A 23,661-nucleotide genomic window follows, 5' to 3' on the forward strand; every position below is an offset into this window, starting at 1 on the left:
ATTTGTTTTGAGTGATGGTTCCTTATAGCATGCAAATGGAAGCAAAACCACAAAGATCTTCGACGTAAATAACGATCATGTAAGTTTACGTCATAATGTATCACATCAACCGTAGACTTAAATACGATCGTCTACAAATTCGACATTGTGTACTACATAACACTTGCTAACTAACGACGATGGAATCAATAGGTCTGAAAGTTGTGAATTAAATTCCTAAGATATGGGCCCGAACAAAATGGTAGTATCTTTTAAAAAATATGTAGCTTTTGGAAAAAATAAAAAAAAAATATCCTAGCATATTCAAGTCTGGGAAATTTTGTCTATGCTGGCAACAAAATATAATTGAAAATCTTCTCGTTTTTGTGTTTCTGATGAAAAAAAAACAATTTCAAAACAGATTTACATATTTTAAAATCTTACTATTAAATCATTTGTACATTTAACTACCAATATTTTCATATTTTGTCTCGCCTGTGAGTATGAAAGAGGTAGGAACAGTTTTAAGTGTATTTGTGTTAATGTATATTTTTTAAGTACAATAATAAAATTCAATTATGTTTTGTGAATGGAAAGAATTTTAGATGTACATGTCGGCCCTCTAGTCGGTATTATCTGACCTTGACTTCATTTTCATGATTTATAAATCAGTGTTTTAATGTTTGGTCTGTTTTTCAAATACTTATAGCAATAGGTCAGCTATATTAGGTGAATGGATTAGTTGTCATGTTACATTTGTGTCATATTTTAATAAAACCTTGTTGTGTAAGACTTTCATCATAAAATCAATGATCAATAAACCAGGTAAGACATTTCAGCTTTTGTACTCTTGTTTGGTTTCAATCATAATATTTATGAGAATTGGACATCGATCAGTAATATATGATTGCCTTAATTTACTGTATACTTTTCAGGTTTTTTTTCAAACCTGTCCTCTTTTTCTCGATTATGTCATCAACTGAACAGACTTCTCACTTGATTTGTTTTTCGTAAAAGACAGAACGGATGCTAAAAGTCGAGCAGGAACTGTCTATCCTTGCGGACTACCATAGTTCATTCCGTGATTCTTATTTTTTAGTTTTCTCTGTAGTGTTGTGTGGACATGAACATCATACCACATCTTCTTATTTCAATATCGGGTATCTTTTAGTCATATTCCTCCTACTGCCTTTGCGTTGTCAGATGTACTCAACTTATTAGTTTTGAATGTCTTTTTAATCTCCCGACTCTCATTCAGTTCAAACCGGAAAACCTAAGCATCCTCTTTTATACAAGAATTACCGACTACATTGTTAGTACGCATTTGATTCACATTTGTAATTATTTATTCATTAACGACATTTGCTTTGAATTTCCATAAGATAATTGCGATTTTATTTCCACGTATCTAGTCTTAGCTCGGGAGGACCAAAATTGAAACTTATTCTTTGTAAATAGTAATATTTTCAAGACACTTGACTATGTTTTCTTGCACTGGCCCTTTTTTTAAAGCAAAACTGGCCATGTTTGTTGAGTGACAGGAAAAAAAAATCAAAGTGAATATTAGATCACTTCAAATTATTAAGGTTATCGGTTCAAAAGACAATGTGTCAGATATTAATGAATGGCGGAAGATATCAAAGGGGTACTCGAACTCTTCAAAGTTGTTCTTCCAAGGCCTTCTATAGCTGACTTTGTGGTATGGTCTTGGCTCATTGTTGGAACCGTGAAGTGACCTACAGTTAGGTTTCTTGTGAAGAGGTGTCATATTGGCAATCATATCACATGTTCTTTTTTATTTCTTGGGTTGAAAACAAACTTACTACATTAAAATTTTATTTTTTAAGATTTAAGGTTCTTCTTATGACATATCAATAAAATATATGTTGATACATACTGTCTAATTTTTTTATTTTTCTGATAAAAATAAACAACTAGTAAAATAGTGTTCGAATTTACTATATGTGTGCTTTTCATAGTAATAATTTGGCTTTGAAGAATGTAGGAAGTCTGTATCATACATATGAAACTTATTCATTTTTGACAGTCCCTTCAAAGAACTTCAAAAGAGAAAGCATAAAGTGTGGTCTCTTTGTTTTTAATATAGTCGACCAAATTTGATCCCTTATGTTGACTACCACAGGAATTTCGTTTCACTTTAAATTATGATATTGTTTATTCAGACCTGTTATTTTCAAAGTATACCATGTGGCCGCTAAAAAGGAAGATTTAATAACTTACAACCATTTCTTTGGGATTCAAAGCAATATTCATCAATGGTTCCAAAACTGTAGCTTTGAAAGGAAACTCAAACATCAGCGCAAGGTAATGAACTAACAAACATGCGATGTTCTGTTCTGTTAAACTCATGTTTATATACAGATTATATCTTTGTGCAATCCATATTCTATTTTCTATAACTGCTATTGGCAAGTCCTATAAAAGAACAAAGTATATCTACTCGGGAAATAACTGGAGTCTGTGATAACAAAAGATAGCAAACGATCGGTTTAGTTTTATATAAACAAGCAAATTTTATGCGGTAATGCTACTCATCACTAGGGTTCTCCATTAAGTGAACAGATGTTTTACTGGATTACAATTTATTCTATGATTTAGTTTGATTTATACAAATATCTTTAAACTTTCTTAACAAGTTGCAAAAAGATAAAGAAATTTTATACAGGAATGATAAGTTAATGTGTCAATATTTTTTTTATTTTATGCAGTCATTTATGGTAAATCATCATTCTTTTTTTCTGAACTTAAATAATCAAAGCGAAATTCTATTATTTGATTTCCTTCTGATTCACAAAATAATGCTTTTCATGGCATAAATGTCACCTAAAAATAATCCTTTCGTACATCCTATTGCTAAAAGTTGATCTAGTTTTAAAATTGTTTTGAAATATCACTGAAAGTAGAACACTGCATTTTCGTAACATATCAAAACTCTCTTTAATATTAGTTACTTCAAACTACCCACATCTCTAAAATACTATTGCTAGTTTTTTTTTTATTAAACACGTTTTCATTTTGCTGACCTACCTATATTATAATAAGTATAAAGGCATTACATTTTCAGGTCTGTGTTCTACTTTAATATATGTTTCCAGTATAGGTTGTTACCTATATTTCATTGTTCAATTAACATCAAAATACAATTTTAATGCATGGAATATGTTGTTTACCATCAATTCAGACACATCACATTAAAATTAAAAACACATGTTATTTATGTAACATTGGTTAAAAGTTTCTGCCAAATTAGTGTTGTGATTAAAAGCAAGACATTTTGTGTTATGGTAACATTGTCGTTTTTGTGTTAATTTATATAATAAATGAATATAAAATTCGTAAAGTAATCAATTCTATATTTTCATGTTCCTTTATCAAGAAGAGAATAAGGTGAAAAATATAAAGAAAGAAACTTTACAATTCATATCACCAACTTAGCACCTATTACCTAAATGGAAACAGAAGAACGACGACCTATGTAATGTTTGTAACGAAGAAGAAGAGTACAACCACTGGTTGATCTTGCTAGTTTTAAGAATATATTTGGAAAAAAAATCATGAGTTAATGAAAAAAATGAATTTAAAATTTATATTATCGTTAAAGAAATTTGTTTTTAAATAAAAGATTTTTGACAAATCATATTTTATTCTGAATTATTTCCTAACAACTTTAGGTTTTTCTTTATACAGTTCATGTAATATGTATTTGATAACTTGTGACAAATGTAATTGTAAATCAAATTTTTGTTCAAGAAAACATATAACGAAATAACGAAAACAAAACACTGAAATTACATCCATTACTGAAGTCACTAAAAAGAAGTATACACGATTGAATAGATTAAAACGTAATGCATAAACCTTTGACAATAGTATTAACGAAAATGAGTATATACATATATATCAATAGCGTACTACTAACATCGGTAATCAGTGGAATATTATAAGAAAAATCAATAAAAACACTTGGTTTCTTGAAGTATCAATGTAACAAGCGTATTTGAAGAAATATATAATGACGTTACAAACCAAATCGCAAAGGTTCCCGAAAAATCTTTGTCAACTGCAATTTCATCTCTTAGTTTTAAAATTAAAAGTTGATTGTCATAAACCATTTCCATTATCAGTAAAACACTGTAGAATTAACTAAGTTTTCCTCATTTCTCAATCTCGAAGACGCTTCTATATTTTTGGTGGGGTTCGTGTGGCTTGTTCTTAAGTTTTCTATGTTGTGTCATGTGTACTGTTGTTTGTCTGTTTGACTTTTTCATTTTTAGCCATGGCGTTGTCAGTTTATTTTTGATTTATGAGTTTGACTGTCCCTCTGGTATCTTTCATCCCTCTCTATTATTAACGTAGCTTTGGAGCTTTTCTGATTTAAGTTATTTAGAAAAAAAGCGTATCGGACACATGACATTTAGAAAGTGTTGTTTACATTTTTTAAAGTTTTAAAGTTTTATGAAAATGACCCCAAAAGTATGCAAATCTTTACTGCAAAACACTATAATATCAATATATAAGTAAAGCACTTAAAAAAATATTCAAAAGATATGTTCCCCAGGAATGTTTTGTATAGTATCTTTCAAAATGAAATGATTAGGTCAAATTGTTTTGAACGTTTATACAGGTTTAGTGTATTGTCATATTTGTTTTCCTTATTTTTGTTATTAAAGTAAAGTCTTTTACAGGAATGAAATTTATTTTTTATGTATTAATCACATTAATCATTAGTCTTTTGTAATTAGAAGTAATTTCCATACCTTTCGCTGAAACAGTGGATGCTTTTTCATAAACTCCGTCAAAAAGCTAAGTCTCTGAAAAATAATGTAACTGTGGCATTTTTATTAGTAAAAACATACCATTGTTGAATTCAGAAAACGCAGATGAATGTTGAGGGGAGGGGATATGGTTGTTGTAATATCCGGTCTCCGTTTTCCTGATAAAATTACCTCTACTACAAAACATAAGAATTATTGTACAGTAAAATAATGTATAAGTACACGTTAGAATGGGTATCACCAATTATATTCTTGACCTGGTAGTTAAAAAAAACTATAATGATTGCAACCATTATGCTTATAGATAAACAGACACAAATGGCTAAATTGAAATTTTGATATTTCCCTTGAAGACAAAAATTTCAAAAAGGACACGTACTATTATTTTTAAATTGAGAGTGATCAGCAATATTACAATATGAATATTTGCTTACAAAAGAATGAATAAACACGAAACATCATATGTAAGGAATGGTTCATTTGCTCAACTAATAAATACCTATCATTGATAAAAAAAAACCCTTTTAATCTATTAACCAATTGAACAAATACAAAACTACAATATTGTTATATTTCTTTATTGGTATTTAAAGTCATAAGAAACGAGTGACCGGTGAAAAATAATGTTCTTCCAATTCTTGAACCAATGCATCTGTGCACGAATTTATCATTTTTTTCGTGTAAATTTCGTATAATCGTCATTTTTTTTTCAATCGGTCAGTGTTGTTGTGAAAATATGGCAGGTAATTAAAGTTCGTGTTTTGAAGCCGAAGTTTAACGATTGTCACCTGTTTGTCAACAATCGACAAAATATCAACAAAAAAGCATGTAAATTGAGCACGTGTTTAACATGTAAATTCAGATAATAGTTTATTTTAAGGACATCCATGCGTATTGTGATCACCGGATTTTTACGAGATGGGTCACACTGAGGTCACTTCGCATACCGAAAATATGTCGGGGAAATTGCTTCCTGGAAGGAATCAATTAAAAAAAGTAAAATTCTTCTAAATATGAATAAATTAAAGAATTTTCTTCAGAAAAAAGTATATGTATATAAGTTGTATAATGAAAACTATCCATTGAGTTATAAAAAAACATATGCATTATTTTTTTTTGATTTGAGGTTTCTGATGACTTTAAAAAGATCCAAAACTTAAAAAGCAATCACGCACATAATGTACTTTAAAAAAAATGACACCATGTAATAGGGCCTAACGTTCTACGCTAATGTCAACGTTTGGTAAAAATTAATCTCTTTATTAATTGTTAAGACAAATTGTGTTTCAAAACATAAGACCACAGAGATCTTGTATTTGTCGTTACCACAGTCCCGTCCTGTTTTTCATAATTTGCCGGCCTGGATGGCTGAGAAACCCGCGGTACCTCGCCCGCGTTTTACGTGCGGCTCCTCCATGAAACATTCTCCCATGTACGCTAATTGATTTGTACAAACCTTTGATGTTTTATCCAAGGACAATGATTGTGTAATAAATGTTTTACGACTTGAGGGCATTGCAGATGCATTAGACTGTTAAATGACAATGATTGACAGTTCTTGATCATTATTGATTACTGTACAAACAAAGGATTAGGATTATCATCTGACTTAAAGAAAACCTTTGAATATCGATGTCTAATCAATTGACCTTTGTATTTCATTGTATGCATTTATATCATATTATATTAGATTAGATTTTTTTAAATTACCAGTTTAAATTACAGGGCTCCATTCAGTTGGGATGAATGTATAAGTACGCAGCCACGTTCAATTATTTTACCTTATTAGATAAAACTTATTTTTCTAATCATTGTTAAACTGCTATTCGTTTGGGAGGCTTAAATATGTAGTTTCTGTTGCAATTGCCCTACCGTTGTCAAATTTGAAATATTATACCAACTTGGATCGGTTAGGTCATTTTTGATTTTTTTGTATGAGGACTGTTCTTAATGCAGTTATCACATCTAAACTGTCACAACCTTTGGAAATTCAGAGTTGTGACAGTTCACATTGCAAATAACTATTTTTATTTGGCATAGCGCCGTGTTTTGAAATTTTAAAATTGTACCAGCGTCTGTTGTGTCCGCTTAAATTGTATAAACTTCAAGATTTTGATAGTGTCTCAATTTGAATATATTGACATGATTCATTTTACATCGTGCTATTATTGAAGAAGGATATCTGTTATCCGAAATATCTAATATTTGTTCATTTTATAGTTATTTAATGGTGATGTTGTACCCTTTTTGACTTGTTATATATTATATTTTGTAGTGTACAGAATCATATTACATGATCCATCGCCCTGTAAGATTAATCGTTGACTATTTTATTAGTCATTATATATATATAGTAGAGCCCAGGTGATCGTGTGGTCTAGAGGGACGGCTGCAGTGCAGGCGATTTGGTGTCACGATATCACAGTAGCATGGGTTCGAATCCCGGCGAGGGAAGAACCAAAAATTTGCGAAAGCAAATTTACAGATCTAACATTGTTGGGTTGATGTTTAGACGAGTTATATATTACCATCAACCCAACAATGTTAGATCTGTAAATTTGCTTTCGCAAATTTTATATAAAATTGAGAAAGGAAATGGGGAATGTGTCAAAGCGACAACAACCCGACCATAGAGCAGACAACAGCCGAAGGCCAACAATGGGTCTTCAATGTAGCGAGAATTCCCGCACCCGTAGTGTCCTTCAGCTGGCCCCTAAAAATATGTATACTAGTACAGTGATAATGGACGTCATACTAAACTCCGAATTATACACAAGAAACTAAAATTAAAAATCATACAAGACTAACAAAGGCCAGAGGCTCCTGACTTGGGACAGGCGCAAAATTGCGGCGGCGTTAAACATGTTTATGAGATCTCAACCCCCCCCCCCTATACCTCTAGCCAATTTAGAAAAGTAAACGCATAACAATACGCACATTAAAATTCAGTTCAAGAGAAGTCCGAGTCCGATGTCAAAAGATGTAACAAAAGAAAATAAATAAAAAGACAATAATACATAAATAACAACAAACTACTAGCAGTTAACTGACATGCCAGCTCAAGACCTCAATTACACTGATTGAAAGATTATGTCTTCATCATATAAATATCAGGCACAATTCCTCCCGTTAGGGGTTTAGTATCATACTATCATAAAATATATGAAAAGAACACAACATGTGTCATACCAATAACTGTTTTTTTTTAAATAAATGTGTTTAGTTCCGATGCAAAGATATATATATATATATATATATATTTTAAATAAAGGAAAATGAGTCGGATTTTAGCAACAAAATTTTCATTTGTCGGGAGTTAATTGCAGGATAAAAACAATTAATGTGTATTGTCAGAAAATATATAAAAAAATTATTTGTACTCGCTATGAAACAGGTGAAATACTGCGGGAGCCTCGTTTTTAATCATGTTTCTAAATCTCATACACATTATAATAATTTTTTCAGACAATGTAAATGTATACTATCGATATATTTATCTATATTGTAAAACTCTACATTTGACCAATCATTTAACCATTTATGAATTTCGGACAACCGTTTACTTATGTTGCTTTTATTTGTAATAAACAGTTTTGCGACTTGTTGTAAAAGGGTCGATTCAAAATATTCAATAATTTGTAACCACATTTTCGTTTTATAAATTTATCCCTTATATTTCTAAAGATCTATTACAATCAAATTGTTAAAAATAAATAATGTCCCTCAGGTTATTATTTAAAATAAACATATCTCTTTTTTTTGTGTCCAAATACCTGACGTGGGAATTGTTGGTCTCGTTCATAAATATATTTCATTGTGACCTCTCTGTGCAACGCAAGAATGACGAAAACCCTGGTCTTCCAAACATCGGTTCCTGCAGCTGTTGACTGTTAAATTAAGAACGAAAAAAGAACTGGATTAAATTCATATGCTTCATTTCATACCAAGGAAAGAATATAGCTTTCCTTAAACTGTCTGAACATCAACATTTAGTAAATTTTGTTAGCTACTTGACAATTCTTAAGTCTTTTAAATACTTATTACATCCTTCAATATTTCTCAGAAGTTAAAGCAAATGCATATTTATCAAAAATAATTAAACCGTCAGATATCAGAGTTGATAAAGAATCACTCAACTGTGGCATTGAAAACTGTTTTATAATATCTTCAACCTGATACAGGGGTACAGTCATTAGATATGAATACTTGGTGTGTTATGAGAGTGTTCCTGTCTTAAGTATCAATTAAACGAAACTTAATTAGACATAACAAAAATGTGTTCCAAGTACACGGATGCCCAATCCGCACTATTATTTTCTATGTTCAGTGGACCGTAAATATGGGGAAAAGTCTCTAATTTGGAAAGATCATATCATAGGGAACATGTTTACTAAGTTTCAAGTTGATTGGACTTCAACTTCATCAAAAACTACCTTGACCAAAAACTTTAACCTGAACGAACGAACGAACGAACGGACGGACGGACGGACGGACGGACGCACAGACCAGAAAACATAATGCCCTCCTACTATCGTAGGTGGGGCATAAAAACTCTGTTGAAGTGTAATTTTGGAAATGATGTATGAAGGTCGAAAAGAGTTACTTATTTTAAAATTTTAAACTCAAGACTGAAAGTTTATGATATCTTTAGTTTTCTATGTTATGTCTTGTGTACTATTATTTGTCTATTTCATTTTTCAGCCATGGCGTTGTCAGTTTATTTTAGATTTATGAGTTTGAATGTCCCTTTGGTATTTCGCACATCTTTTAATAGTAAACCTATAAGTAAAATATAATAATGTGAAAAAAATATATATATTTTCAATTATGGCTCTAGATCATCAGAATAATTCTATTTAATAAGTTTCATAAAAGTTTAGAAAGTATATAAGGCATATAATTGATAAAACAACTGTTAATTAGTAAAATAAGAATCAATCTCTGACTGATAGAAATAGAAAAGAATAGAATCCTCCAGATACTACTTTTTAATTATGAGAAATGGTTAGTATAATGATGAAAATTACATTTAACAATCTGTTAATCTCACTGTCATCCTGATGAATTGCTGCTGTCACTATGGTTTCTCTAATAGCTTTGTAGATTTTATCGCAAACAATGTATCTATCCTGACATTCCTTCACCTAAGAATGCATTAATAGACTTTGTTGTAGAAATTATAACCTATATACATTGTATTGTTCTCCATTTGGACAACACATTATGAGACCTATAGTCGAATTTCGTTCATTCACAGAGAAGCTAGACAGGTGACCAGAAATGGATAAGAATTTGATTTTTTTTAAAGAAACATTTGGGGTAAGCACTGGTCTTTTATGGTTTACGTTCTGCTTAGTCTATATTTCTATCGGCAGTTGGAGGGCACGAGTTTCTGCAACATCTATGAGCACAGAGTAAAAAAAATCAAAAACGTTTTGTCAAAAACGGCTTAGGTAATCTATGCATGGGATAAGAAAATACTTAGTATTTTGAACACAAATAAATCACAATTTATTTTGAAAAGGAGGAAAATCCTAATGTAGAGATTTGTTATGGTGTTTTGTATATCTAACATCAACAAATAAGCGATAACCAATAACTATACTGATTCCCTTGTGCTGATGATAAAAGGCTGAACACAAAGTTATAACATTGTTGGGTTGTTTAGACGAAACATATATATATGCTTGAAAACTGTTGTTTGATATAACATTAATAATTGTAATCAATAAATATGTGCATACTGTTAATTCAGGAAGTGTAGTCCATTTTAGGCAGTCCATATCTGTTCTTGCCAAAACTGCTTGGTACATGTCTATACCAAATCGTTTACATAGCAGTTTAACAAAATACTTTCTGAAGACAGAAATGTGCATATTATATGCTAAAGTACAACAAAACAATTGAATATCTGTTTAACAATAAAACCTAATATTTACTGGTAATTCCATTTGCTTATTATGTTACATTTATCAACCCAGATCGTATTGAATGAATGGATTTTCCTAATTAAGGTGTCTTCCACTATCTTGGATCGTACAAAACAGAGAACCTAAGGTCCAGATTTTCTGGTTTTAAGTTAGCAAAATTGATGCAGAAATGCAGATATTAAATGTGAATTGTATTTAAAAGAACCAATTTATAAAAATATAAAATTAATATTTTTACAACTGTAGATTATTTTTGGTTGTTTATAAATGTTTTTAAATTGGCATTTCAAGGGGAGGTAACTCTATAACAATGCATTTTCTGAAGGAATCTACAGTGAATTATCCTATTTTGTGTTTTAGCCGGAAAAAACGTACGGCGACCCTATCTTTTCTTTTGATATTCTCAAAGCATTGTCTGAAAGCTATCTTTTCCTAATTTATTTTACAATTTTATCATTTTGTTAAGTTTCTAATCACAGAATTGTGTTTTTTCCTGTATAATCCATACAAAATGTTTCAATCTGTCACAACCTGTAGCTTGAGAAAATGTGCGGTGATCTATCATTTTTATTATATTTTTGACCATCTATCAATAGATACTATGTTTTGGCAAAGTATGAACAAATTCTATCATTTATATTTTAGACACCCATACCACCTTAAAGGTTTTAACTTTCACTGTGAAAATCCTGTATTTGTTTTTGCATTTACATCATTACTCAATCAGCATTAAAGATTAGTATTCATAGCTATTTATCAGCAAAAAAGATGATTCAAACTTAGAGTTGTTTTTGCATAATATTTTCCTTAAGTCAAAATGTTCGTTGTATCTATACAGAAAAAAGATCTTTAATTGAAATAATTCTGATATTTGACAAGTTAAATTATATACCTTGGCCACTGAGAATGGCATTCCTCGCAAATTTTCCCAGCTGATTCAAACAACCTTTTTTCATCACAAGTTAGGACTATACTTTTGTCCAACACTATGTTGTGCTTGTGAATACAATTTGCAACAACAGACAAGGCAACTTTGATTTCCGCCAAAGCTTTAATCTTCTGTAAAACTCCAATGTTGGGACATGAAAGTGTGTTACTGGCAATTCTTAACATTTGTCTTGCAGAAATTACTTCTTCGCTAGCAATGTTATATTGTTGAAGTTTTTGGTAGATGCTATCCTAATCATGAAGTGACAAATAAATAAAATTTGTTAGTTCATTATGATTTCTTTCCATAGGTTTGTTCGCATGTATGTTATTAAATTTATATTGCTTTATACAAAGAGTGTGATTCAGGCGACTAAACTAGATCGTATCTGGTTTACTTGCATATCAATATTCGTCTTGTTCTAATGGCTGTGGCAATTTTGCAATCTAAGATTTTGCTTCATTTGTAAGCATAAAAACTGATAAACTAAGAGTAGATTATAGACACAGAATAAACACTTGATACTGATCCATTAGGAGGTTTGGCACACATATAAAACTTGGTATGACTCTGAATATTACAGTCAAATCAAATCTTCAAAAAAATATCTTGAAATACACATATCTGAACGAAACTAATAATGTGTACATCGAATGACTTCTACCCGCACATTTGCTAGGTACGCTGATATAACAGTGGAGTAAGTAGCCCTCATATACATTGTGAAAATAAATGATCTTTCTTGTGTATTCATCATATACGACACTCGGTGTGTTTCGAAATATAAACAAACTGTCTAATAGTGAGCTTGTGTTATTTAACCGTTTAAAAAGAAATAAAAACATTGATAAACCTCTGTATAAAATGAAAACTATCAAGATTCATGGTAGTCAACTCTTAATATTGTTTTACCTCCATACACCGTAGAATGAGCAAACACAGTTCAATTTGTTCTTCCTTTGTTCCATTGTCCTCTACTAACTGTTTTGTACTTTCAAAAAACATGGTCAGATATTCTTTTACATTTTCTCCGCTAAAAATTTACAATGTATTAAATAAACTTATATTCTTTTTGCATAACTGTATACTTGTATAACCGTAGTTGATAGTTTCGTTATATTGACAACGTTGAGTATGTAACCTAAACAGAAATAGTAGATGAATGAGACAATAATTGATATCCAGCAGCAAAAACTGTGTGTAAACATACACCACAGAAATAGGACATAAGTGACACAAAAATATAAACATACAAATTAATCTAGATGGATAGTAATAAACATATCATAGATGCAAAGATGAAAGTTTGCCATTTTTTTAATATTTGGAGCATTCTTGTCGTACGAGTCAAAAGCAAATATTTGAGCATATAAGAAGGTAGATTTAGACTTTCTTAGTATTTTGACTAAGCAGTTATTCTGTTTTTGATATCTTGTTTACAAGACTATTTCTGTACTTCACATCTTTGTTCGTTTTGCCGACACAGATGTCATGTTAGCTCACTGACCGCTAAATTATACAAACTTTATACGAGATAACCTGATAAGTATATGCCCCAAGTTTGATTGAAACTGATTCAGTATTTTTAAATTAGAAGATCTCGACACAATTCACAATATATACCAGACTCAAATACTGGACGATGATCGACGACGGTTGCCAAGTGAATACAAACGGTCAAATAATATTGCTATGATTTGATAATGGTATTTAAAGGCAAAACTATTTTCATACTTTCCAAAATGAAAGATTTTACATTCCAGTCAATTTAAAGATAGATATATGTATTAATCTTATAATATAAACTGAAAGGTGACCAATTAAAAACTGTAAGTAGATTTGTGAAAATTATATTTAATGGTATTAATATCGATATTGTTATTACTAGATTCATTTCACTTGACTGGGCTGGGTTTAGAAGGTTGATTATTCAAGACCAGTCCATTTGAAGACAGGAGTTTTGGGATAAATTCATCAATGAACTGTCCAGTTATTCGTCCCATCTCAAACACTCAGTTCTTTTGTATATGTGTTTAGTGACATTGATAGGTGGTTACATTTCAATTATAATTATAACGGCAATCATCCTTATCACACACATCTTCAATAGACTGTCCTTATGCAAATTAAAACATAAACTCCGCCCGTTCAGTTGAAATAACTTTGATAATATCAATACAATTAAACATACTAAATTTAATTTTTATTCGCTAATACACATTTAAGGCATTGTATAAGGTCATGTTTTCGCTGACATTTATTGACGGATTTGTGAATTTCTAAACGTAGGCAAAGACAGGATGCAGATTTTACTGTCTCCTTTGTATCCTTGTCTCAGGTTCGATTTGATTCGTGCGATCAACATAGTAACCAAATGTTGAAGTATTTAGTGAGAGAAAATCATCTATATAGCGGAAAGGGAAGTTAAAAACTACTGTTAGCTTCTTTAATTTCTTCCTTATAAGTTTCTGTATATGAGTCAGCCTCATCTGAATAAGGAACAAGTCACAGGAAGGTGGACGCAGTTGATTTCTATGGATACTTTGTAGAAAACACGTATTTTAAACGTAAAACATGTAGATGTAAGTCAAGATATGAGGCAGACTAAAATGTATCTATGGTATCCTTTATCTCTAATGCGATGAGAAAGATGCGTTCAAAATAGTCACCAATTTGAATAACTTAGTAACAGAACATCATCTATGTAGCGGGAATTAAAGTGAAAGGATATTGCTAAATTCTTATTTTTCTTCCACATAATGATAAAAGAACAAGTCAGCAAGAAGGAGACACAATTTGTTACCATGGGAATGCCGACAGTCTATTGACCAACACGTCCTCAAAACGTAACAAATATGTTGTCAATCAAGAAATAAAGTGTTTTGATGATGTCATTTTCAGAGAAATTTTTGTTTGAATCCGATTGATTTTTATTTACAGAAAAGGATTTTTCCCTCACTAAGACAAGATACTTCTATCTACATTGTCAATAGTTGTGTATGAAACAAAGCAGAACTAACTCCTTCATTTTGTCGTTTAGTTTGGGATGTGGAATACTTGTATTAAATGTAGAAACGTTCAATATTTTAATTCTTTTGCAAGAATATAGAGTATTAGATTGTATGAACTAAATGATCTTATGAATGTTTTAGTATCCATATCTGACTCATGCCAACTCTAGAACATGTAGTAACACAATAACTTTGAAGCTGATAAAATTGATGTTCATGGTTTTATGGAGAACCTGAAAGATCCAGCTAATAATGTTGATTGTACATGTTGTAAGGACACTCGTGTAGTCAGGTATTGATATCATTATTTGTTATTGGCTTTGTAACTGCGTCTTAACTCAGATCTGTATCTGCGTCTTTCTTATGGCGGAAGTTGTATTGATACCCTCCCATTTCCTGTCCCTTTTGTTTTTATAGTAAGTTGTCGTTTTTTGATTGGTATCTATCTGATGAGTTAAGCTCTTTTCAACTGATTTTATAGTTTGTATAATACGGAAGTAGAATAGTTTAAGCACCATTATAATTAGAAACTGTGTCGCACTGCGGCAACATTTTGAATGAAATGCAATTGATAAACTAGAGACTCGAAAGAGACTGTGTTGCTCACCTTGGTCTTGCGCATATCTAAACAAGGCCTTCTCCAACAGTTTACACGAGAATGGACGTCATGACAAAAATCTCTATTTTGTTGATCTTGTTTAACTGATATTTTAGTTTGTTTAGTTTACATCTATGTTCTTTTTGTTTGCTCAAAACACAAAAGAGGGTAAACAAAAATTATCATTAAATGGCAACCACTCCTATGAAAGGTGACAGTCAACCAACTTTATTGACAAAATTTAACTTTTCGTAAGATCTTGCCTTAGTTTAAACATTTTATTTATTGAGGATTGGGAAACAAGTTTTGCAACTTATATTAATCCCTTTCCACTTTGTGGGTGCGAGTGCTGCCTTGTAGCGGCATTAGCCTTGTCTTTTTCGAAATCTAAAAGGGTGTCTTTTACGTGCAAGAGCTATGGCTCTCTCTTAACACGGGTCATCTATTTATCGTCCCCTTCCGACGGACTATCATCGTTTCCTCAAGACCATACTCGCAATGGTGTCAAGGGAGAGCCGAAAATTCAGTTCCTGAAATTTTCATCCCGACCGGGAATCGAATAAGGAACCTTTGTGATATATTAATTCTTATATTCAAGATAATGAGCAAAAAACTGCAAAATGTCCTTAAAATTACCAATTCAGAGGCAGCATCTCAACTACAAGTTGTGTGATTTTTCTAAAAATTTCACGGCAAATAATCTTAACTTGGTGACGTTAAACGGTGTTAAATTTGCTATAAATTCAGTTGAGAGATAAAGGCAAAAATCTGCATTTTACCCCTTTGTTCCATTTTTAGTCATTGCAGCCATGTCGGTTTGTAGGCGCAGTCATCAGACTCATTTTTGTTTAAAGTAAATACCCCCAATATTAATTGTGGCCAAGTTTGTTTAAATTCTGAGGATCAGATTTTTATAAAAGTTAACGAACGACGACGGGCGACGATGACCTCGCCGACGACGACGAACAACGGACACCAAGTGATGAAACAACTCACTTGATTCATAGGGTCTGGTGATAAAAACAACGTCACTGTAGTATTTATAACTATGGAAAAAATATGAGTCATATGACCAAAACTTTTACAGGACGCTTTTAATGTGCAGATAAAGCAAATTTCAACAATTCAGAAAACTTGGAGATGTAATCCTTTAAGATTTCAAGATCAGCGTCTCTGAATTTTCATTTTTTTTTTAAATTTGTCAGAACTAAGTTTGAATTTCAACAAATTAATGTATTGGACACATAAAGACTCATATTATTAAGCGGCATGGGAAATATAGCATAGTTGAGATAATTTTTTCAGTTCTATTTTATTTCTAAATAATCAAAGAGTTGGGATGCAAATGAAATATCACCAGCCTTTACAAACTCAACCTTTTAAGGACATTTTTCTATTAGAATTACATTTCTTTTTCACGAAGAAATATAAACTCATGCGCTATATAACATCGTTTAAAACTAACCTTGTCAGCATTAGTTGCTGAAGTAAGAATGACCGTACTACTGGAGTTGGGTCAATAGAATCCTGAAACACCGTCAATTCCTTTGTTACTGTTTTTGCATTCCTTTCATTCTGTCCAATGATGTATGATTGGAGCTTTTCTATGACCTCTTGAGATGGAGGCGTTCCATCAGCAAAACAAAGCTGCGAAACAGCCTCCATGAAGAAACTATTACATCGTCTTCTAAAGTTAATATACTTGGAAAGAGTCTCCCTACAAAATATTTTAAATCGTTATTTCTGATTTTATTTTATACTTTAATTTTTTTTCACATAACAAGTTCTATGTAGATGACGAAACAAAATACTAAGTTTCACCATTTATGACCTCTTATGAAATTATTAAATAGCATAAATTAGACTGTATCCTTTCTTCCTTGTATTGTTAGACATTTTTACACACCGGGCCTCCTATATCTTTCAAAAATTCTGCTAATTTTTAATGGCCTATAGCTCGCATTTGCTAATTATGGATAATTGTCTCATAGGCAGCCACATCTTCTTATTTCAAATAAGGTGTCTTTGAGTTATGTGCTATTTCGTTGCTGGTTCATTGAAATACACTTAATCTGTCCGTTCATTCATAGGGAACAAAATATAAATATGCGATCATTAAAATAAAGGGAAGACTTACGTGAGACAAACAGCATCGATCATTAATATGGATCGTAATATAATAATACCTGACATAAGACAACGACTAATAAAGAATCTAATACTAAAACGACCGCTTTAAGCCATGAACGTTTTTGACACATTCATATCCTTCTTTGAATTCGATAAGAATAAAATTGAGAATGGAAATGGGGAATGTGTCAAAGAGACAACAACCCGACCAAATAAAAAACAACAGCAGAGGGTCACCAACAAGTCTTCAATGTAGCGAGAAATTCCCGCACCCGGAGGCGTCCTTCAGCTGGCCCCTAAACAAATATATACTAGTCCAGTGATAATGAACGCCATACTAATTTCCAAATTGTACACAAGAAACTAAAATTAAAATAATACAAGACTAACAAAGGCCAGAGGCTCCTGACTTGGGACAGGCGCAAAAATGCGGCGGGGTTAAACATGTTTGTGAGATCTCAACCCTCCCCCTATACCTCTAACCAATGTAGAAAAGTAAACGCATAACAATACGCACATTAGAATTCAGTTCAAGAGAAGTCCGAGTCTGATGTCAGAAGATGTAACCAAAGAAAATAAACAAAATGACAATAATACATAAATAACAACAGACTACTAGCAGATAACTGACATGCCAGCTCCAGACTTCAATTAAACTGACTGAAAGATTATGATTTCATCATATGAACATCAGGCACAATCCTTCCCGTTAGGGGTTTAGTATCATACCATCATAACATATATGAGAAGAACATAACCCGTGTCATGCCAACAACTGTTTTTAGAATAAATGTGTTTAGTTCCGATGCAAGAAACATTCTTTTGTAATTTATTTGTTAGCTTTAAACAGCAGGTTTTCTTTTGCTTTTATACAGCCGAAAAAAATACAAAATATTGGATAAATGATGCTTATACCATAGGATTTTGTTAAACGAGCTTTTTGTATTGGAAAAACAGAAGTGATGACATATTGTTGTTGGAAGAAATGTGTTTTCTCGGTTTTTACTTACAGTAACAAGAGTGCAAACGTTGAATTGCTTCTCCTCTTTTCATGCATGAATTTATATTAAAGTCTGTAATCTGAGAGTTTTACTACAAATATCATATACACTTGACTTTATCAATGATCTATCAAAATGAAATGTCATAAACAGATTTACCTTGCCAGTCAGCACCTTTAAAGCAGTCCATACATCAAATATACTGTCTTACTAAGGATTTTCTTATCCCAGGAATATATTACCTTAGCCGTATTTGACACAACGTTTTGGAATTTTTGGCCTCACTGCTCTTCAACTTGTACTTGTTGGGCTCTATAACTATTTTGATCTGAGCGTCACTGATGAGTCTTATGTAGACGAAAGGCGCGTCTGGTGTATTAGACTGTAATCCTGGTATCTATGATAACTATTACTGCTTCAATTACCCAATAGACCAGACCAAATATAAAAAAATAAAAACAATGAACCATGAAACTGAAGTCAAGGTCAGATGCAACCTTTCAAAGAGACCTGTTAACCTTACACAGGCCTATACTTGCTCTAAATATATGATTAACTGACAAAACCACAAAAAATAATATTGGCCAATGAATCATGAAAATGAGTTCAAATATGAACCCTTCAAGAAGAACATGTTTACATGACAATCATTGCATACTTCAAAAATAGTCATATTGCTTATAGTCTAAGATATACTGATAAAACCATGAAAACGAAACTTTGATCAGTGAACCTTTAACATGAGGTCAAGTTCATATGAAACCAGACAGAACGATATACACCTTACAATCATTGATTAAACCATATATTAAAAATCCAATGATTGAAGTATCTGCGATACAGACCACAACAACTTAATCTTTATCAAGTGAGAAATCCAAATGAAAATAAAAATTTAGCTTTTTTCAATCAGTCATTGAACCATGCACATGAGGTCAAGCAAATTGACATAGGAGTATAAAAAAAATATGATACACATATATTCAATGAATGAATCATTCAGGACAACAGTCGATTGAAAAAAGATCGATACAAATACGTCGTCCTACCACCGGATAATAATTCGCCTGTCTTGCTTTCTGAGACTACACTTAAGACACCTAATTCAGTAAGCAAGCTAGTATAATTTACCACAAATTTTGGAAAAGAAAGGAAAATTCTCATTGAAACAATTGTTTGTAATTTTACCTGTTTTGTACTATCTCAGGATTAAAATTTTGAGGGACTCTTTCATTACAATTCTGACATTGTTTTCTCTCGGCAATCAGTTCAGTATAACATTTGTAGCAGTAGGTATCTTTACAAGGCAGCTTAACTGGAAGAGCCATGGAATCTCTTTCACATGTGATTATCATACCACAGGCTAGACATTCACTCAGTACCCTATAAAGGACATACATCTTTTTTTTTAAACTAAGATGACATTTGCATAAAATAAATCCAATATCAATAATAACTTAATCATTTAAGGGCATATCAAACAGTTTATTTCTGACGGTGAGAATTTTTTCCCTTTAAGATATTTTATTCTTCAATTGACAGAGAATCAAATTGTGCCAAAAAAATAGTTGTCGTCGATTTCGGTTTTGCAAAAATTACTGCTGAAAATTGAACATTTCTGTAGTTTTGGATTAAAAAACGGTTTTTATTTAAAACTAGCTAGAGGCTCTAAAGAGCCTGTGTCGCTCACCTTGGTCTATGTGAATATTAAACAAAGGACACACTGTCAGATGGATTCAAGACAAAATTGTGGTTTGGTGATGGTGATGTGTTTGTAGATCTTACTTTACTGAACATTCTTACTGCTTACAATTATCTCTATCTATAATGAACTTGGCCCAGTAGTTACAGTGGAAAATGTTAGTAAAATTTTACAAATTTTGTGAAAATTGTTAAAAAATGACTATATAAAGGGCAATAACTCCTTAGGGGGTCAATTGACCATTTTGGTCATGTTGACTTCTTTTCAGGTCTTACTTTGCTGTACATTATTGCTGTTTACAGTTTATCTCTATCTATAATAATATTCAAGATAATAACCAAAAACAGCAAAATGTCCTTAAAATTACCGATTCAGGGGCAGCAACCCAACAAAGGGTTGTCCGATTGGTCTGTAAATTTCAGGGCAGATAGATCTTGACCTGATTAACATTTTTAAAATGTCAGATTTGCTCTAAATGCTTTGGTTTTTGAGTTATAACCCAAAAACTGCATTTTACCCCTTTGTTCTATTTTAGCCGTGGCGGCCATCTTGGTTGGAAGACCGAGTCACCGGACAAATTTTTTTAACTAGATACCCCAAAGATGAATGTGGCCAAGTTTGGATTAATTTGGCCCAGTAGTTTCAGAGACGAAGATTTTTGTAAAAGATTACTAAGATTTACGAAACATGGTTAAAAATTGACTATAAAGGGCAATAACTCCTAAAGGGGTCAACTGACCATTTCGGTCATGTTGACTTATTTGTAAATCTTACTTTGTTGAACATTATTGCTGTTTACAGTTTATCTCTATCTATAATAGTGTTCAAGATAATAACCAAAAACAGCAAAATTTCCTTAAAATTACAAATTCAGGGGCAGCAACCCAACAACAAGTTGTCCGATTAATCTGAAAATTTCAGAGCTGATAGATCTTGACCTGATCAACAATTTTACCCCATGTCAGATTTGCTCTAAATGCTTTGGTTTTGAGTTATAAGCAAAAAACTGCATTTTCCCCCCTATGTTCTATTTTTAGCCATGGCGGCCATCTTGGTTGGTTGGCCGGGTCACCGGACATATTTTTTAAACTGAATACCCCAATGATGATTGTGACTAAGTTTGGTTAATTTTGGCCCAGTAGTTTCAGAGGAGAAGATTTTTGTAAAAGTTAACGACGACGGAGGCCGAACGACAACGGACGACGGACGACGCCGGACGCCGGACGCCGGACGCCGGACGCAAAGTGATGGAAAAAGCTCACTTGGTCCTTCGGGCCAGGTGAGCTAAAAATTAAATATGATTTTTTAATCAACATATACTTATATAATGGGGCTCAAATTGAAGCAAAACAATTCAAGATGGTAAGAAAAATATAACCTTACCATTTAAAGCATTAATTCTACTCAAATAAAACCAAAAACGTTATGTTTTCCGCAATCAACGACAAGAAATGAACATTTTAAATGCACGTTTTTGATTTTTTAAAAATATTTCCAACGGTGTCGATTTGGCCAAAGTAAGATATGTTATTCTTTAAAAAAAGTGGAACGTCATGATGTTTCGAAAAATATTTGTCACCATACTCGTTTTTGAGAAAAATCGAGTAATATAATATTGGTTACTCAATCTCTTCCGTAAGCCTCACAAATCGCGCCAAAAATTAAGACGTTTCGGGAAATAACGTTATATTTCCGCGCTAATGTTTCAGAGGGCAGTGCGACGGCGTGGCAGACAAATGTATATATATACTCTGTGACTTGGTAGGATAGTTGCCTCGATAGCACTCATATCACATCTTCTTATTTATAATGAACCAGTATCAGGACGAGATAACAATTCAGTTAGTTTTACTATTGTTTCGTCAAAATTGTTAATCCTGGGTGTGAAACATGCAAACCGTGGAATTGCAAACTTTCAAAATAGTCCCTCTGGTATCTTTCGTCTCTCTTTTAAAACAAAAGTATTACACGTTAAAAATCTGATTCTGTGTGTCGGTCTATAGTAAAAAGCAAGGTTAGATTTTATATTATATTTCCATTTGATGTTTTTGTCCTGAATATTCATTGAATATGCCACTTGACGTCCGTCATCTATAATCATTATTTATTTCCGTCACTTTACAATGAAGTGTTTTTTTTTATACTGATTTATATCACACCTGCTATATAATTTTCATTTATATAAATTAATTAAGAGCACGTGAAATTTTGCAACCAAACACTTTTCTGAAAACTCACGGACTCCGTATTATTTATTCATTTTGCTTCATTGGCTTCTAGCTATAACAAAAATCTGTATGTTTACTCTTAATGTTTTGATTTAATTATATGTGTCGTTTTGTTGCTGAACATATTAAAAACAAAAGGATTGATTGAGTATAAAAATTCACATCTCTGGACATCTCCAGTCCGACAGTAAATCTTTGCTAGAATTGAGTGGGGCCGTTGTGCTGCTCGGATGTATAAATATGCAGCCAATGGTCGAAGGGATATACGAACTTCGAATAAAATCTCTAAAGAACAACAAAAGTCACCTGAATCTTCAAATAAATCACATGGCTGATCTTAACACCTCGTTTGCGCCTTTTGCAAGGGCGACTGTAGATGAAGAAATACCCTTAATTATCAAAACAGATCAGTAAGACAATAGTTTTAGAATAAACAAAACGGCCAAAATTTGTTCAATGTTACAATAAATTGTGGCTATTTTTTTTCGTGTGTTTTTGCCTTTATGACATATTTACCATGTAAGTATATAAAATTGACACAGTAATTTTTCAACCTAACAAGCCTGACTATCGTTGTTTTACGTTTCAATATATGAGTTATTGTATGTACACAATGGAGATTGTTTTCTGTTCTAGTGCCCTCCTCCTTGTTTAGCTGCATACAATGTAACCACTGATGTAGACTCACTTTATTATTTATTTTTTAAACAAATAAATTCAGAGAGAAAGATGCGATAAGAAATTCTAAAATTTTCGTTTAAAAATTAAATATTAATAAAAATAAAATACCCCAAAACTGGAACACTGTTTTAGACAGTTATCAGTTGAGAACTAATGATTATGCGTCACTAAAGAAACTGATAAATTGATTGCTCCCGTGCTCAAGTGGCGAATATATCACGCATATCACGAGGAGGCGAAAGTGGATCGACCTCTTTTTTACGGTGTCATCTTTTGTTTTACATTGTATATCAGTTAAAGATCGTATTAACTTAAAGAGTTACTGTATATTAGCACTTCAACGCAAAGCTAGATGCTAGATACATGATAAATGTTAGTTTACACCGTATTTTAGAAACCAACTTTTTTTTATCTTTCTCAAGGAAAACCAAACTTTGAGGTTTCTATCCTGAATGACAAAAATTTCGGAAAAGTTTGGTAAATAGTTAATTACAATTTGTGTTGCATTCTAATGCAATAATTAATCATTACGCAAGACACCGCCATTTCCCGACGGCCATAGCAATTCCAATGGTGATTCCGTTATGACGTCGTTGTGACAACGTTACATTACGGGAAACAATAGACGACGTTTACGTTTGTTATTCCCTCTCCTGAAACTGTTGGATATGCCCTTA

General features: G+C 32.1%; 1 long non-coding RNA gene and 1 pseudogene across 1 annotated transcript; both read right to left on the bottom strand.

Moving 5' to 3' along the window:
• The window catches only part of LOC143060957 (E3 ubiquitin-protein ligase rnf213-alpha-like), a 198,751-nt pseudogene that overhangs the window by 33,088 nt on the left and 142,002 nt on the right, over positions 1-23,661 (bottom strand).
• On the bottom strand, positions 10,519-16,884 carry LOC143075341 (uncharacterized). Its single transcript, XR_012978293.1, has 4 exons — positions 16,708-16,884; positions 12,546-12,666; positions 11,598-11,884; positions 10,519-10,631 (listed from the first exon to the last, which is right to left on the bottom strand). It is a non-coding gene; the product is annotated as an uncharacterized LOC143075341 (long non-coding RNA).

This window comes from Mytilus galloprovincialis, chromosome 1 (assembly GCF_965363235.1).
Source record: "Mytilus galloprovincialis chromosome 1, xbMytGall1.hap1.1, whole genome shotgun sequence".
In the NCBI taxonomy this organism is placed as follows: domain Eukaryota; kingdom Metazoa; phylum Mollusca; class Bivalvia; order Mytilida; family Mytilidae; genus Mytilus; species Mytilus galloprovincialis.